General features: G+C 36.9%; 1 protein-coding gene across 5 annotated transcripts in view; it reads right to left on the reverse strand.

The window, feature by feature from the left end:
• The window catches only part of Nck1 (NCK adaptor protein 1), an 83,933-nt gene that overhangs the window by 38,381 nt on the left and 27,103 nt on the right, over positions 1-18,449 (reverse strand). The window lies entirely within an intron of this gene.

Consider the following 18,449-nt stretch of genomic DNA (forward strand, 5'->3'; position numbering starts at 1 on the left):
TTTTCTCCTGTCACTTAAGCACACTCTATGTCATGTAGAGTGTTTTTACTGGGCCTGCATTTTGGGCCAAACTCAGTTGCCACGAATCCGCCCCTCAGCTGCTGTCCTCCCACAAGCAGCTGCAAAATGGTTCCTTCGTCCTCTGCACGCTACCTAGAGAGATGGCAGCTTCCTTCCCTGCACACAGATATTGTGCAGTGTTTGTTTCAGGTTTACTGGCCAATGTCCTTGATCTCTAAATGCTCTGTACCCAGACACACCTTGGGCCTCCCAAAACTGAGGGTTCCTTTAATTCCCTTATCCCTACACTATGTTCACGAAGGAACCTCTCTGGCTGGAGTTTCTGGCCAGGCTTGGCAATAGCTGTGCCACTGGGGATTCCTTATTTTATTATATCCAACCTCCTGTGTCTCCAGTCTGCTTTGAATGTCCAGTTTTAAATTCCAGTAAAGTCTCCCTGCCTTTTTTTGTTGTTGTTGTTCACCCACCTTGCTGAGAAGATGCCTGTTGGTTTTCTTGGTTTCATTCCACGGAGCAGCCCAGAACACAACCTCCTCTATTCCACCATCTTGAAAACCCCCAAACTTTTTTTTTGAGCACCAAATTATATCCTAAATTTTCCCTTAAATTTTCTAAATAAATTCAATTTTGTTATCTCTTAAAAGTGTCACTCCAAGTTGTACATATTTCCAAACACAATTAATAGAACAAAACTATCATTTTCAAGCTTTATGCTACTAATAAGGTTTATAGGGAAGAGGGATGGGAAGGAAAAGGAGTGGGCAGGGGATTAGCAAGGATAGTGAAATGTGATGGACATCATTATACAAAGTACATGTATGAAGACTTGAATTGGGTGTCAACATACTTTATATAAAGAGATATGAAAAATTGTGGTATATATGTGTATTAAGAATTGTAATGCAAAGAAAAACTAAGTACATGTATAAAGGCATAAAGTGGCATGAACATATTTTATATACAGAGGTACGAAAAATTGTGCTATATATGTGTAAAAAGAATTTTAATGCATTCCACTGCTGTTGTGTATTTAAAAATAATAAAATCAATTAAAAAAATAAATAACCTGTAAAAAAAAAATAAGGTTTAAATTATGTCAACTCTTTTAGCAACCAAATTCTCCTGATACACACAAATTTTTTGGTTACCTGAAGTTCCAGGCATATTTAACTTGTTATTAATCATAACTAGTGTTTTTCTTTCTAATTGATGTCATTAATTCTAATTTCCCCTCATGTCTTCCATATGCTTATGTATTATTCAAAAATGTTTCAGGGCTTTACCAGTTAGATCTATTAAAGTTTATCATGGGTTGGGGATACTGCTAAGTGGTAGAACTTATGCTTACAATGAACAAGGACCAGGGTTTACTCCCCAGCACCAGCACAAAAAAAAAAGTTTATCATGCACCCCATTATCCTTTTGGCCTATACATGCCACCAGATCTATTAGAGTTACAGAGAACCAGTATGCTATTAGAGATGCCCTGGGGTGCCACAAGACATCAAACACATGTTCTAAAGTGGGTGGGCAAGGCAAACCTTTACTTCTGGCAGAAAGGCGGACTATGAAACTTCGGTGGGCAGTCACCTGCTTTTATATTGAACCTAATGCTGCTCTACCCTTCACTCTGACTGGAGGAGCTGGGGTTACAATCTATGCGACTGGCTAGTTTTAGAATTAGGGCAAACAAAAGGGAAGGGCCACAATTGGTCCAATTAAGTCTGAATACTAGATTTTGAAAATGAACCACCACACTTTCTATTTCTCACAACTATTACTTTAAAATCCTGGCTATGAAAGTGCTTTGTATATTCTACAGTATGAGAAATTGAAAGTCCAGTGGTCCATTTTCAGAATATGGTATTTAACCTTAAATGTAAAATTACTTGGGGAAAAGCAGCAGAAGGGAGAGCAGAGTGGAAAGTTACAAGCAGTTAACACCGGAGTACGAAAACTTCACAGTTCTTGACAAACAGGAGTTCAGGGTAAAGGGGTCTCCCTATGTGCCAAAAGGCACTCAATCCAAAAAGTCCTTCCTGCACAAGAGAACAAAGGAAAGTAAGAATGACTAGGGCATATTTCTTTAAATAACTCAATAGGAGACAGTAAAACCTAGGCCACCTTGGGGAAATGTATGCATCCCACAGTACTCAGCCAATGAGGATCCAAGGTCCTCTATATGACCTTGCACTCCAGGGAATAAAATGCTGATTCTAACTGCTCTGGGGTGTGCCCACTTCCCCCAGACACCTGATCTTGCAAGATTGCCTTTTTGCTATACCTTTTTTCTCTTAGTCTATTCTCTGGGTTTGGACAGGTGTGTTTCTTACCTATAGTAATAATCCATTCACCTTTCCCACAGACATTCTGTTTTTATGTTCTGTAACTGGATCATCAATCCAATGATGTGGATTAAGTCAATCCCCACACATCTCAAATCATGCCCTTTACCTTCTTAAAAATAAAAATGAGCTACATGGTCATAAATGAATCAAAGTACCTCACTACTATATTAACTATAACAAGCTTACTTAAAGTAGTCTCTTCTATGTGACCTCCCTATTTTTGGTCTCACCCTTTCCTAGTGGAAGCTTTTAGTTATCTTATAAGAAAGGGGGGAAAAATCTGACATGTGAATTCTTTTTTAAGCACTTGCTAACTGACTTGAAAGTTAAAGAAAAGGTCTCAAACATAATGTGAGTTACAATAAACTTACCATTCTTGGGTTCCACAAAATCAAGGAGGAAGAGCTAAAGGCTGTTCTAACTCTAATGGAGCTTAAAAAGTCATAAAAGGGGGACTGGGGTTGTTGTAGCTCAGTGGTAAATCACTTGCCTTGCATACGTGAGCATCAGGCTCGAATCTCAGCACCACATAAATAAATAAAGATAGTGTGCCCATCTACAATTTAAAAAAATCTTTTTAAAAAAAGTCATAAAAGGACTCTGGAAAGATGGCACAGTAGGAAGCAACAAAAATCTGTCTCTTCACCCAGAAAACTATTGTACTAACATAATCTGTCTAATTTAACTATTTTGGAACTCTGGATCTATTCCAAGACAAATTCCAGGAGAAAGCTTGGAAATAAACTGCTGTTAATTTTAGCTCTCAGTTGGGCAGTGACTGACTTGACTACACCATTCCCCAACACCCAGGAAGCTATGCATGTGTTCCACAGTTTGTGGAAGGCTAGGGTGGGCAATAAAGATCTTGTCCTCCAAATATCTGGAATCTGTGTTCAGATAAAATGGATTGCTGCTTCTCCTCTCTGACACAGAGGCAGGCAGCCATTGTTTCACATCCTCCAAATTGTTGTAAGCCCTTCCCCTTTGGGCTAAAGGAGATTTAAGGGGCCAGTAACTTTTATTTTTCCTTCCTCCTTCATTTTTCTGTTTTTCCCCTTTGGGAGTTAAGATATTAAAGAACCAGGAAATTTAAAAGCAACTGCATAATTAAGAAATTTAGAAAGTCACCATGATTGCCCAGGAAAATTGCAAGCCCAGAAAAGACACAAAAAGATCTTTGAGTTTATACATACCTCTGACTGATTCCCAGCACAGAGATCACCTATAAAAACAAAAAATTTAAAAAGCAAGAAAGGAGGGAGAGATGAAGAGAAAGAGGAAGACAGGTAGAAAGTTAGGCAAGCAAATAATAAAAGAGCAAACCTGAAGAGGGAGAATCCGATTCCTAGAGTTACCACATTAGATTCAAATGTACAGTTTTAAAGCACAAAAGATACCAAGAAACAGGAAAATATTATCTATACAAAGAAAAAAAAAATAGGCCAACAGAAACCTTTCCAGAGAAGGACAAGAAGATGGATCTACTTATTTACTAGACAAAAACCTTAAAAAAATCTGTCTTAAAGGTGTTCAAAGATCTAAAGGGAGACATGGAGAAAGTAAAAAAAAAAAAAAAAAAATGATGAACAAAATAGAAATATTAGTAAGGAGATAAATATTAAAAAGGAAACTCTAGAAACAAAAAATATCATAGCAAAAGAAAAATTCACTGGAGGGATTCAATGGAAGATCTGAGCAGAATAAAGAACCAGTACATATGAAACAAGAACAATTTAAATTATCAAAACTGAGGAACAGAAAGAAAAGAAACTGAGAAAAGTGAACAAAGGCAATGGGATCTGTATGAGAGAACCAACATATGCATGTGAGAATGGCAAAAGGAGAAAAGTAGCAAAGAGATTATTTGATAAAACTTCTCAGATTTATCAATGACACGAATATATACACATCTTAATAATAAGTTCAAAGAACTCCAAATTGGTAGGATGAACTTAAGAGAGATTCACACCAGAAGCACTCTGTCAAAAGCAGAGAAAATCTTGAAGAGGCAACTCATCACATACAAGGGATCCTCAACAAGACTGTCAGCAGATAATCAGGCCAGAATGTAGTATACTGATAAATTTAAAATGCTGAGGGGAAGAAGGGGGGGGGGGGGACTCTCCACTAATAATCCTGCATCTGGCATAATTTCTTCAACAATGAGGGAGAAAGTAGATTTTCCAAGATAAACAAAAGCTGATAAAACTTATTGCCTTTAGACCTGCTCTGCAAGAAATACTAATGGGATCTAACTAAAATGCTTTTGCATAGCAAAGAAAACAATTAAAAATGAAAAGGCAATCCATAGGATTGATAAGGGATCAATGTCTTCAAAACAAAAACAAAACAAAAAAACATAAGGAATTCAAACAATTACAGCAAGAAAAGCACCTGATCAAAAAATGGGCAAGCATTTGAGCAGACATTTCCCAAAAGAAGACATATCTTCAAATGGCCAATGGGTACATGGAAAAAATTGCTCAGCATCACTAATCATCATAGAAATACAAATTAAAATCACAATGAGATATCACTGCACATTTGTTAGAATACTTTTTATAAAAATACATGTGTTGGTAAGGATGCAGAGAAAATGTACTCTTTGTACATTTTTGGTGGGAATTTAAATTAGCACAGCCACTAGAGAAAATGTTTTCCAACATGCAACAGGGTCTTGCTAAATTGTCCAGGCCGACCCAAGTTACTGGGATTTTAGGCACACACCACCTAACTCCTAAATATTCTTCAAGATTCAACTCATATTTGTCGTCTTTACATCATTTCCCCAGATATCTCTGAGCAAAGTTAGTCACTCCCTTCTCTGTGATTCTAACTTTTGCCTCTCTCTTACTGTCCTAATCCATCTCATTCTGCTACAACAGAATACCTGAGACTGGGTAATGAATAAAGAACAGAAATTTCCTCACCAATCTAGGAGCTGTTAAGTCCAAGATCAAGACACTACCATCTGGTGAGAGCCTTCTTTATTGGGCTATCACATTGAGGGGAGGGTGAGACTACTCCCACAATAATGCCTTATGTAATCCATTCATGAGGGTGGTGGCACCTTAACCCAAACAACTAACATTAAGCTCCACCTCCCAACACTCCGAATTGGAGATCAAGCTTTCAACACATGAACTTTGGGGGAAATACATTCAAAGCATAGCATTTACTATAGTTTTTCCACTGGATGTAAATTTCTCTTGTACTGTTCTTATAATTTCTACACTTATGCATTAGTTATCTACCTCTGAATCTGTTCTCTTCTCCCTAAGTAGCAGAACTACCCACTTTTGGGTAAAGCAGATAGCAACCACAATGTGGACAATCCCTGATTTAACAATGGTTTACTTAAAACTATGCAAAAACCAATACATACTCAATAAAAATTGTACTCAAATTTTGAATTCTGATTTCTTTCCAGGGTGGAAATATGCAGTCTAATACTCTTCTCCTGATGCTGGGCAGTGGCAGTGAACCACAGATCTCAGTCAACCATTACTGTAAACCATGTTTTCAAAAGTAAACAACCAATACTTCATAGTGTACTTCTGTGTTGCAGAACTATGATATTCAGTAGGTTAGGTATATTAAAATGCATGTTCAGCTTACAATCTTTTTAAACTTTCAATGGGTATATCAGAATATAACCCCATCTGCTTAAAAAAAAAATGTATCTGCATGCTTTTTTGGAGTCAGATATCACCATAAAAGCAGCAGTCAGTTGTAGTTAGTATCCTTTAACAGGTGGGGTAATCTATCCCCATCTCTGGTTTTACTAATTGTCCCTAACTCTGATCTCCAGTTTCACATGTGACTCTTTCAGCACCCATGATCTTGCAGGAAATAAATTCAGAACACCCAAAACCTTATTTACATATCTAAATCCTAGAATTATGGCTTCAATTCTACTTACAAGCTGAGCTTCTAATCATCTACTAACTACCACTACTATTGATAAAGGCACCTCATTTGTGAGTAAGGCTTTATGTTTTAAAACTTTATTTTACTTATCATTGTTTTAATTTAGAGTAGGAATGCATTACCCATTCTAATATTTTTAAAAGTATTTCATGATTGGGGGCTGGGATGAAAGTCAATCCCTGGCACCAACCACAAAAAAAAGTGATTCAATATCAATTATTAAAACTATAAAGGTCTCTGCAGATATTGCTGAATGTGTATGACAGTGATGAGGCTGTGTAGAATATATACTTTTGTAAGCAAACCATTTTACTATTATAAAGAACTACATGCTTTTTTGTTCTGAGTCATATTTATCATTAACTATTTCTTTACTATTGTACATTTTTTTATTTGGGGTATTTCCAAATGGTAAGCACTTCATTATATTTTCAAGTATTGGACTACCAGGAACATCATACTACTAAGAAACAATATTTCTTTTTTTGAGAGAGAGAGAATTTTAATATTTATTTTTTAGTTTTCTGCGGACACAACATCTTTGTTTGTATGTGGTGCTGAGGATCGAACCCAGGTCGCACGCATGCCAGGCAAGCGCGCTACCGCTTGAGCCACATCCCCAGCCCAAGAAACAATATTTCTGAAGAGAACAAATTATAAAATGTTTGGGTCACCAGTTCCTACCATATTAAGCACACAAGGATCTAGAGACTGAAACTGATGACACATAAACAGACAGTACTCAATAATCAATTCATGAAAAAGCAGGAAAGGAGAAGCAAAGAAAAAGCATAGTGAGGGGCTGGGATTGTGGCTCAGTGGTAGAGTACTTGCCTAGCACATGTGAGGCCCTGGGTTCAATCCTCAGCACCACTTTTAAAACAGAATAAACAAAATATATTTTAAAAAAGAAAGAAAGAAAAAGAAAAAGCACAGTGAAAGCAAACAAAACAAAAAGTCAAAAATAAGTCTAGTTATGTCATTATTAAAATAGATATAAACAAAAATTTCTAACAGGTTACAAATTATGTAAAAAATAAAACACAAAATTCAACTAAAGCTGCTTATATCAATCAACTAAAACATTAACAGAAAAAAGGTTAATAATGAATGAAAAACTATTTTGGCAAATACTGTCACAAAAAATGGTGGTATGTAACTTCAGATAAAACAATTTTAAGGCCACATTATAGGTATGGAGAGAGATGTTTTATGTTTTATATATAAAGTAATAAAACAATAAACCCCCAAAGCCAAAACCTTATACATACCTTTCAAAATTAAAGCCAAAAAGAGAATTCCAAGGGAAAAAAAAAAAAACTTCAACCTCCAACTCACTTATATTAGAAACTGATAGATCAGAAAGTCAATATATCAGAAACTATTCAGAAGACTTGACCTGCAAAATTAATAAATTTGACCTAATGATTACATAAAGAACGCTCCATCACACACAAAAAATAATATAACTACTCTCAAGAACTTGATCATTCATTAAGATCATAATGGAAACACAAAAAACTTCAAGAAACTTTTATCTAAAACGACATTCTGCAGTGACAGAGATGGCGGCGGGTAGGGAGGGAGCACCCCCGTGACCTGCGCTGCTGCCCCAGCAGTGAGTTCAAAAGGGCTGGATGCTGTCTTGACAGGAATATTCAGCGAAGTTGGGCTACATGGAAACCTAAGGCAAGAGTTTGAGCATTTGAGGGCAGGGACGTGGCTCAGACAAGAGAACCCGAGCCATCCTTGCGCTGAGGTACCGGCCCGCTGAACAGCAATCCGCTGCAGCTGGAGGTGATTGAGCACTGCAGAAACCTGCCAGCAAAAAGAAACGGATCTTCGGATCCTGTGAAGATCTGCCAACCGCGCCTCCAGATCTGCCAACAGCGCCGGACCAAGATCTGAAGTTGGGACTTAGTGGAGAAACGGCCTAGGTCCACCCTCCTCACTGGTCACCCCAGGCTGAAACCAGAGGCCACAATATTGGAGAATTGACGTCATCAGCTTTCGGCAGATCGGATCGCACTACAGCGAGTTTGGTGACAGAGCAGGTGTGTGCCCCCCCCCCCAGATCCCCCCTCCAGACAGCTAGGATAACTCAAAGAATGATCCCCAGCAAACCGAAAAGGCACCTGACCTCCAACTCCCCCTCCCACCAGCAGCGAAAACCAAAACCTTTCTCGCCAGCCCTTGGGGGGAGGGGGAGCGTGGCTATCACAGGGAATCAGACAGAAAAGATCACTGGTTTCCAACACCCGCTGTCGCTCTCCCTCTCCACAGCCATGAGGACTGGGTGAATAACAAAGAGAGCAGGGCATCCAGGAAACTGCATGCCCAGAGTGTAGCTAGAACTGTGGAGAAGTGCTCCAGTAAGTAGGGCCTGGCAGGCAGAAGAAGCAAAGGAGCTAGAGACCAGCAGCAACCACAAACGACCGGGATTAGAGAGACACCTGGCTGGGGAGGGAGAGCCGCCTCACAAGGATTGCTTCCTACATCCCGAGGGCAGAGACTTAGCCTGGAAAGCACTGCGCCACCTACTGGAAGAGAAGAAAATAGACTTCTAAGAGTGCATTTTTTTTCTTTTTTTTTCCTTTCCTTTCCCCTACCTTTCCTCCCAAGCATTACCACTTCTACTACATGTAATTTACTAAATGCAAATAGGTGAATGTTTCCAGGCTATCTATAGTGCTCCTAAGTACTTAGCTACCCCAAAATACTCCTGTCTATTCTCCTGTTAATATCCCCCTTCATTAGAGCTATCCTCCAAAGTAGCTAAGACATACTAACCCACATATCATCACATCTTTCGACCTAAACATAAAGTCCTAAAACCAATCCTCAGTTCTCTATACACCATCAGATTCTGTATGCCTTTTATGAAACTAATGAATTTACTTTAAATTACAATTAAACCCAACATCTCTAGACATTGTCTCCCATCACAAAGGAGAGATCTCAGAGCTATACAAAACCAAAACAAATTTATAGGAGAAAATAATAACACAGCAATCACACAGAGCTGGAAAGAAATGCAAGCATCATGAAAAAAACAAGGAAGAAAAGGAACACAAACAATGCAGGACAGCTTTGCAATACAGGAGATGCTAAACACAGCAGAGAGATGGTCAGATAAAGATTTCAAGACATACTTGATTCAGTTGGTATGGAGTCTTAAAGAGGACATTAGACAGCAAATGCAAACAATGAAAGATCACCTTGACAATGAACTACATAAACAAATCCAAGAAAGGGAACCATTCACCAACAAGATATAACAATCATCAATATATATGCCCCAAACAATGGTGCTGCTATGTTCATAAAACAAACTCTCCTCAAGTTCAAGAGACAAACAGACCACATCACAATAATTATGAGTGACTTTAACACACCTCTCTCACCATTTGACAGACCTTCCAAACAAAAGTTGAATAAAAAAACTATAGAACTCAATAACACAATTAATAACCTAGACATAACTGACATATATAGAATATATCAACCATCATCAAGCGGATATACTTTTTTCTCAGCAGCACATGGATCCTCCTCAAAAATAGACCATACATTATGCCACAGGGCAACTCTTAACAATTATAAAGGAGTGGAGATAATACCATGCATCTTATCCAATCATAATAAAGGATAAGAAAGGATAATGGAATGAAACTGGAAATCAACAATAAAAGAAGGAAGAAAAACTCCTACGTCACTTGGAGAATGAACAATATGTTACTGAATGAACAATGAAGACATCAAGGAGGAAATTAAAAAAATTCTTAGAGATAAATGAAAACACAGACACAACACATCAGAATCTATGGGACACTATGAAAAGCAGTACTAAGAGGAAAATTCATTGCTTGGAGTTCATTCCTCAAAAAAAGAAAAAAACCAACAAATAAATGATCTCACACTTCATCTCAAAGCCCTAGAAAAAGAAGAGCAAAACAGCAGCAAATGCAGTAGAAGGCAAGAAATAATTAGAATCAGAGCTGAAATCAATGAGATCGAAATAAAAGAAACAACTTAAAAAAACTGACAAAACTCAAAGTTGATTCTTTGAAAAAATAAATAAGATTGACAGACCCTTAGTCATTGCTAACGAAGAGAAGAAGAAAGAGAACTCAAATTACTAGCATACGGGCTAAAAAAGGCAGTATCACAACAGACACTACAGAAATACAGAAGATAATTAGAAATTATTTTGAAACCTTATACTCCAATAAAATAGAAGATAGTGAACGCATCGATAAATTTCTCAATTCATATGATCTGCCCAGATTGAGTCTGGAAGATATACACAATTTACAATCCTACCAGCTGGGTAAAGTGTTTCTTTTTCTGTATGTCTTCTCCAGCTAATTGGATACTTTACTTTTTCATGTATTTGTTGACCATTTGTATTTCTTTTTTTGAGAAGTCTCTGTTTTAATACATAAGCCCATTTACCCCTCACACTTCAGATAGAGCTCTAATCTCTAGAGCATACAAAGAACTCAAAAAGTTAAACAAAAAAAATAAATAACCCAATCAACAAATGGGCCAAGAACCTGAACAGACACTTCTCAGAGGAGGATATACAATCAATCAACAAATACATGAAAAAATGCTCACCAACTCTAGCAATCAGAGAAATGCAAATTAAAACTACTCTAAGATACCATCTATCTCACTCCAGTAAGAATGGCAGCCATTATGAAGTCAAACAATAACAAGTGCTGGTGAGGATGCTGGGAAAAAGGTACACTCGTACATTGCTGGTGGGACTGCAAATTGGTGCAGCCAATTTGGAAAGCAGTATGGAGATTCCTTGGAAAGCTGGGAATGGAACCACCATTTGATCCAGCTATTCCCCTTCTCGGACTATGCCCAAAAGACCCAAAAACAGAATACCACAGGGACACAGCCACATCAATGTTTATAGCAGCACAATTCACAATAGCTAGACTGTGGAACCAACCTAGATGCCCCTTCAATAGATGAATGGATTTTAAAAAAATGTGGCATTTATACACAATGGAATATTACTCAGCACTAAAAAATAACAAGATCATGGCATTTGCAGGGAAATGGATGGCATTAGAGCAGATTATGCTAAGTTAGCCAATCCCTAAAAATCAAATGCTGAATGTCTTCTCTGATATAAGGGGGGTGACTCAAAATAGAGTGGGGAGGAAGAGCATAAAAAGATGATTACCACTAAATAGGGAAGAGAGATGGGAGGGAATTGGAGAGAGAAGGGGAATTGCACAGAAGACAGAAGGAGACCCTCATTGTTATACAAAATACACGTATGTTGATGTGAGGGGGAAGAAGAAAAAAAAAGAGAGAAATGTGTCACATTAGATTGGGTAGAGAGAGGGGAGGGGAGGGGAGCAGGGGATAGGAAGGGCAGCAGAATAAAATAGACACTAGTATTGCTGAATGTATTAAAACCAATATGATTCTGCAACCTGTACACTTAGAAAAATGAGAATTTATACCCCATTTGATTCAAATGTATGATATGTCAAGATCATTGTATTGTCATGAGCAATAAAAAAAAATGACATTCTATGACAATAATATAGTGTTTAAAGAATGAAACATTTTTAAAATATTTGGAAACTTAAAAGTGGACATCTAATCAGGAAGTTAAAAAGAAAATTCTAAGAGAAATTATAAAAATAAGAACTGAACCAGGTGTGGTGGCACATGCTTGTAATCTCAGCTACTCAGGAGGCTATCTATGACAAAAGGACTACAAGACCCCTGACTCAAAATTTTTAAGAAGGGCTGGGGATATAGCTCAAAGGTACAGCATTTGTCTAGTATGCATAAATCCCAAGTACCAAAAAAAAAAAGTAAAGTTCAGCTAAAATTATGGCCTTACTAATGTATGTCAACAAACAATAAGATGAATTCCTAGAGATAGGTACATCACAGGCAAGTTATTGGCTATGATATTCAACCACCCAATCCAAAGCAAACCCCCAAACTATCATCTTTAACTCGCACATCAAGCCAATATTCCTCCTACCATAAATCATCCCAGGGCCAGATACCAGACAACTAGGAACCACCCCTACAGGCCAAAACCTACCAGAATTATTCAAACAATCCAATCCTAAATTTGCTCAAGTTTGCCTAACCTGCTCACCCATTTCTTCCCACAGAAACCAAATGAAGACCAGGCATGATGGTGAATACTTGTACTCCTGCTACTTGGGAGGCTGAGGCAAAAGGATCACAAGTTTGCGGCCAACCTCAGAACTTAGCAAGACCCTATATCAAAATATGAAATATAAAGGTCCGGAGATGTAGCTCAGTGGTAGAGGGCCTTCAGGTTCAACTCCCAGTAGGTAAGGTAAGGTAAGGTAAGGTAAGGTAAGGTAAGGCAAGGCAAGGCAAGGCAAGACAAGGCAAATCAAATGGGTTCTGGCCCATTCCTTCCTCCTCACTCCTGACTCCAGATCATCTTTGATGCTTCTCAATGTAGCTTGCCTCCTGTTTCTAGACACAGGGCATAAGAAATTCTTCATGATGTTCTTTTTGGTATCTGCCTGTCTTACTATACTTTGCTTTAGGACAACAGGGAAATAAAGGGCAGAAATCAATGAAGTAGAGAATAAAAACACACACGTGTGTATATATATATATGTTTATGTATGTATGTGTGTGTATATACACATATACCATACATATATATCATACGTATATATTTATGTGTATATAAACATACATATATATCTCCCTCATAGGGAAGTTTCTGAAACTAAATCACCAAAAGCACAAGCCAGAAAGGAAAAGACAGATACATAAATAGATTAAATCCTCTGCTTTAAAATCAACTTTGAGATGTAATTCACATACAATTCACTCATTTTAAGTATAGAGTTTAATGACTTTTGACAAATGTAAACAATCATATAAACCACACAGTCAAGATCTAAAACACTACCATCACCCAAAAAAGTTTCCTAGTGTCCCTTTATAGTCAATTCATTCCCCCCTAGAAAGCACTGATGGGCTTTCTGTCATTAGTTTGCCTTTTCTTGAATCCATATAAATGGAATCAAATAAATTGGCTATCTTAAAATTTAATAAATCTGTCCATCAGATTCTGTCATCAGAAACATCAACTTATTTTTTTTAGTGTTATAATAAAAAGTTTGAAGAAACAAAATTCTAATATTCGTATCAAAACAGAATGCAAATAGCAACTGGTCAGATATAGAACTGATCAGGTAAGCATGATGATGTTGGGACCCTTGCATTGTATGGAATTTATACTCACTCTAGAAAGAGGTTGCCTTCCCTGAGTGTGTCTCAGCACTTACAGCATCTCAACAGCTTCAAAACATTTGCTTTACCTTTACATCATCTCAAATCAAAAGATCTATTAAATGATAAAGGATAAACAACATTCAGCATTTGACCATGGCCTCCACAGGTCCTACCACATATTACAACACCTAAAAACTGCCAGACTAACCAAATGAGTGATGCATTAAGAACTCAAATAAAAAGTTGTCTTGCTGGTCTTTAAGATATCTGTACTGAACCAACAGGTGGGGTGTTATATCCTGATACCTAGAATGCACAAGTCCAGAAACCAAGAGTAAAAGCTGGATCGACTTTTTTCACTATCTCCAGTAATTCATTTATGGAATGTCAGTTTCCTATTTACACAATTTAGAAATCTGTTTTACTAGATGTCCTAAGGGGAATGCTTCTATTGGAAGCCATGGAGACTATCTAGTAAAGGAATTCACTGAACATAAAGCTACAACCACTATCTATCACTTGGTCACACTTGGGCTCCTCGTGCTGATGGACTAGAAAAGAATAAATATACTAGCAGTAATAACTAACCCTGATTATCATTAGGCGCTGCTGTACACAATGAGAGCAGCAGCAATCTAGTCTGGAACTTAGTACTATGGTAAATAGGAAATTGCAGCAACCATGGTCCAAAAAGAGCAAGGAAACCAAGGGCTCAACTCTCTCAAGGAGGAAAGTCTAGGAGTAATAAACAATCAAGACAGCTCAACTGCTGGCCTAGTGTAAGAAAAATCAGAATAGGTGGAGAAAGAGAAATAATGAATATTAATTCCTGCAGTACATAACCCCTGGCTTACACCACTAATCCTTAAATCTCTAAGAGATTGCAACTTGCAATTAGAGACACAGTAATGGATTACAATCAATGCAGGGTCCAAACCAATCTGAGCAGAGAACGTAGATTTCATTAAAAATCTCTTGTATGTCATTTTTGCACACTCTTTTGATTCTAGCTGTATTAGTTTCCCATGGCTGTGCAATGAATTACCACAAATTTAGTGACTTAAAATAACACAAATTTTTCTTACAGTTCAGAAGTCTGAAAAAGATCTTAATAGAGTTACATCAAAGCCTGCATTCCTGGGGAGAACCCATTCTTCTATTCCAGTTCCTAGAAGCTGCTCACATTGCTTGGCTACTGGCCACATCGTCAAAACCTTTGCTTCCATAACCACATCTCTTTTTTTGATTAACATTCCTGATTCTCTCTCTCTCTCTCTTTTTTTGGGGGATGAAGGGAGAAGGAACTGGGGATCAAACCCAGGGCCTCATGAATACTAGACAAGCACTCTACACTGAGCTATATCCCCAGTCCCCTAATTCTCTCTGTTATAAAGACTCATGATTATATTGGGTCTACTCAGATAATCCAGGACCAAAAGCACAGGCAAAAAGAAAATAGGTAAACTGAATTTAAGCAAAATTAAAATTTTTTGTGCAAAGGATACTATTAACAGAGGAAGGGGAAAATATTTTGGAGTCATATCTGGTAAGGGACTGATATTCAAAACATATAAAGAACACTTGTAACACAACAACAACAACAGTCCAACTCAAAAATGAGCAAAGGCAAAAAAAAAAAAAATACATTGGAGACATTCTTCAACAAATGGTAGTGGGAAAACTGGATAACCACATATAGTACATTAAAGTAGATCACTATCTTTCACCCTGTACAAAAACAACTAAAAACATATCATAGACTTTAACATAAGACCTAAAACTTGGAAATTATTAGAGGAAAAAGAGGCAACAATTTCCTAAAAGCTCAGGAAATAGAAGAATTGACAAGTGGGATTACATCAAATTAAAGCTTCTGCAGAGCAAAGGAAACAACAGAGTAAAGAGACAAGCTACAGAATAGAAGAAAATCTTTGTCAGGTATTGAAAGGACTAATATCTAGAATATATAAAGACCTCAAGAAAATGAACCAAAGTAGTAACCCAATCAACAGATGGGCAAATGAACTAAACAAACACTTCTCAAAAGAAGTATAAAGGGCCAATAAATATAAGAAAAAAATAATATATTTAGCCAGAGAAATACAAATCAAAACTTCATTGAGATTCCATGTCACCCCAGTCAGAATGTCTATTCAAAACACAAAACAGCCAACATGGTAGCACATGCTTATAAACCCAGCTACTTGGGAGCCTGAGGCAGCAAGATTGCAATTTCAAGACCAGCCTGGGAAACTTAGCAAGACTCTGTCTCAAAATAAAAATAAAAAAGGCTGCGAGTAGATGTAGCTCAATACAGAGCACTTGGCTAATATACAGGAGGCTCTGGATATTCAATCCCTAATACCACCCCCTACAAACACACACACATATGAAAAAAATAAATAAGAAAGACAGAAAGAATGAATGAAAAGAAATGAATGCTGGCAAGGATGCAGAGTAAAAGGAATCCTTATATGCTCACTGTAGGTGGACACGTAAATAAGTACAGCCACTATGAAAAACGGTATAGAGGTTCCTCAAAAAACTAAAAATAGATCTACCATAGGATTCAGTTATACCATTCCTGGGTACATAACCAAAGGAAATGAAGTCAGCACACACAAGACAACACCTGAAACCCATGTTTATTGCAGCACTATTCACAATAGCCAAGATATGGAATCAATCAGATAAAAATTATATGATATATACAGTGAAGTATTATTCAGCCATAACAAGAATGAAATCATGTCATCTACAGGAAATGGATGGAACTGGATAGTACCATGTTAAGTGAAAATAGCCAGATGCAGAAAAATAAGTATCATGTTTTCTCTCGTATAAGAAAACTTAAAAAAAAAAAAAAGATGACCTGAAGATAAAAATGAACTATTAGAGAAGGGAAAGGGGATCAGGAAAAGAGGAGGGCAAGAAGTTAGTGGGGAAAATGCAATCAAAGTACAAAGTTTGCATGTATGGAAACGTCACAATGAAAACAACTAACATGACTGAATAACTATAAAAATAATTTTAAAAAGAAACAGACTAAAAAACAGCTTTGCCTCTACAAAGAGAAAATGAACCTTTTTGCAAACATTGGCTGGCTATGGGTCAGCAGACAAGCATCAAGTCCCTAGGCAAGAATTTTCCAAACTTTCAAAAAATTCATGCATGATAATAATAATAATAAAAATTAACACCAGGCATGGTAGTGCACACCTGAAATCCCAGAGATTTCGGAGGCTGAGGCAAAAGGATCCCAACTTTAAGGCCAGCCTAGGCAATCTGGCAAGACCCGGTCTCAAAATTTTTAAAATTTTAACAAAGGGATGGTGATAAAACTCAGTGGTAAAGCACGCCTGATTATAAAAGAAAGAGAATGGGAGAGATAAAGAAAGATTAAATATCCCCCATCCCGCCCACCCCCCAAAAATGGACAAAGGACTTGAATAGACATTTTCCAAGAAGGTACACAGCACATTTAAAAGATGTTCAACATCACTAACCATTAGTAATGGAAATCAAAGACAAAGTAAGACATTACTAGCTTGTATTTACTGGAATGGCTATTATCAAAAAACAAAAAAATAAGTTTTGGTAAAGATGTGGAGAATGTAAGATGGTGAAGCCCCTGTGAAAAACACTATGGCAGTTCATTTAAAAATCTGAAATAGGGGGCTGGGATTGTGGCTCAGCGGTAGAGCGCTCGCCTCGCACAGGCGGGACCCAGGTTCGATCCTCAGCACCACATAAAAATAAAGGCATTGTGTTGTGCCATCTACACCTAAAAAATTAAATAAATACTTTTTTTAAAAATCTGAAATAGAATGATCCAGCACTTTCACTTCTGGGTATATACTCAAAAGAAGTAAAACTGAGGACGCAAATATTTTTACATTGATGTTTGTGACAGTATTGTTCACAATAGTCAAAAGGTAGAAGCAAGCAAAATGTCATCAACAGTTGAACAGGTAAACAAAATGTGTATATGGAGTCACTGGAATACTGTCAGCCTTAAAAAGGAAGGAAATTTTGATACAGGGTACATACAATATGGATAAACCTTAAAGATGCTATGTTAAGTGAAACAAGTACTCATAAAAAGTCAAATACTATAAGAGTCCATTTATATGCAGTTTCTGGAGTGGTCAAAGTCAAAGATGAAAAGTAGCATGGTGGTTGCCAGAGGCTGGGGGATGGGAGACAGAAATTAGTGTTTGTGTGTACAGACTTTTGTTTGCAAAAATTTGAATACTACAAATAGGCAGTGATGTTTGTACAATGTGAACATGCCTAAAAATGGTTAAAAAGGTAAAATTTATGTTATGTATATTTTGCCATAAAAATATGGCAGAATAAAAATTTAAAAATAATAATAAAAAACATGAACATGTTCATAGTAGTATTCATTATAGCCAAATGCAAAAGGGAAAACAACTCAAATGCCCATTGTCTGATAAATGGGTAAATAAAACATGGTATATTCATAAGATGGATTATTATTTAGTAATAAAAAAGAGTAAAGAATTGATAAATCCTATAACATGGATAAACCTTAAAAACATTAGGCTAAGTGAAAAAAAGTCAGTCACCAAGCACCAAACACTATATGACTTCATTTATATGAATTGTCTAGAATGAGCAAATCTATAAGGAGAGAAAGTAGATTAGTGGTTGCATATGACTGGTACATACAACTAACAAGCAAAGGGTTTCCTTTGGGGATAATAAAAATGTTCTAAAACTGGGTGATGATTAAATAACTCTATAAATACACTAAAAGCCAATGAAATGTATACTTTAAATGAATGAATTATATCCTATGTAATTTATATCTTAATAAATCTTTTTTAAGCCAGTAAGACTAATGACTAAATG

Source organism: Marmota monax, unplaced genomic scaffold (assembly GCF_021218885.2).
Source record: "Marmota monax isolate L192 unplaced genomic scaffold, Marmota_monax_Labrador192_F-V1.1 WCK01_AAM20220418_F8-fsc00022, whole genome shotgun sequence".
Taxonomy (NCBI): domain Eukaryota; kingdom Metazoa; phylum Chordata; class Mammalia; order Rodentia; family Sciuridae; genus Marmota; species Marmota monax.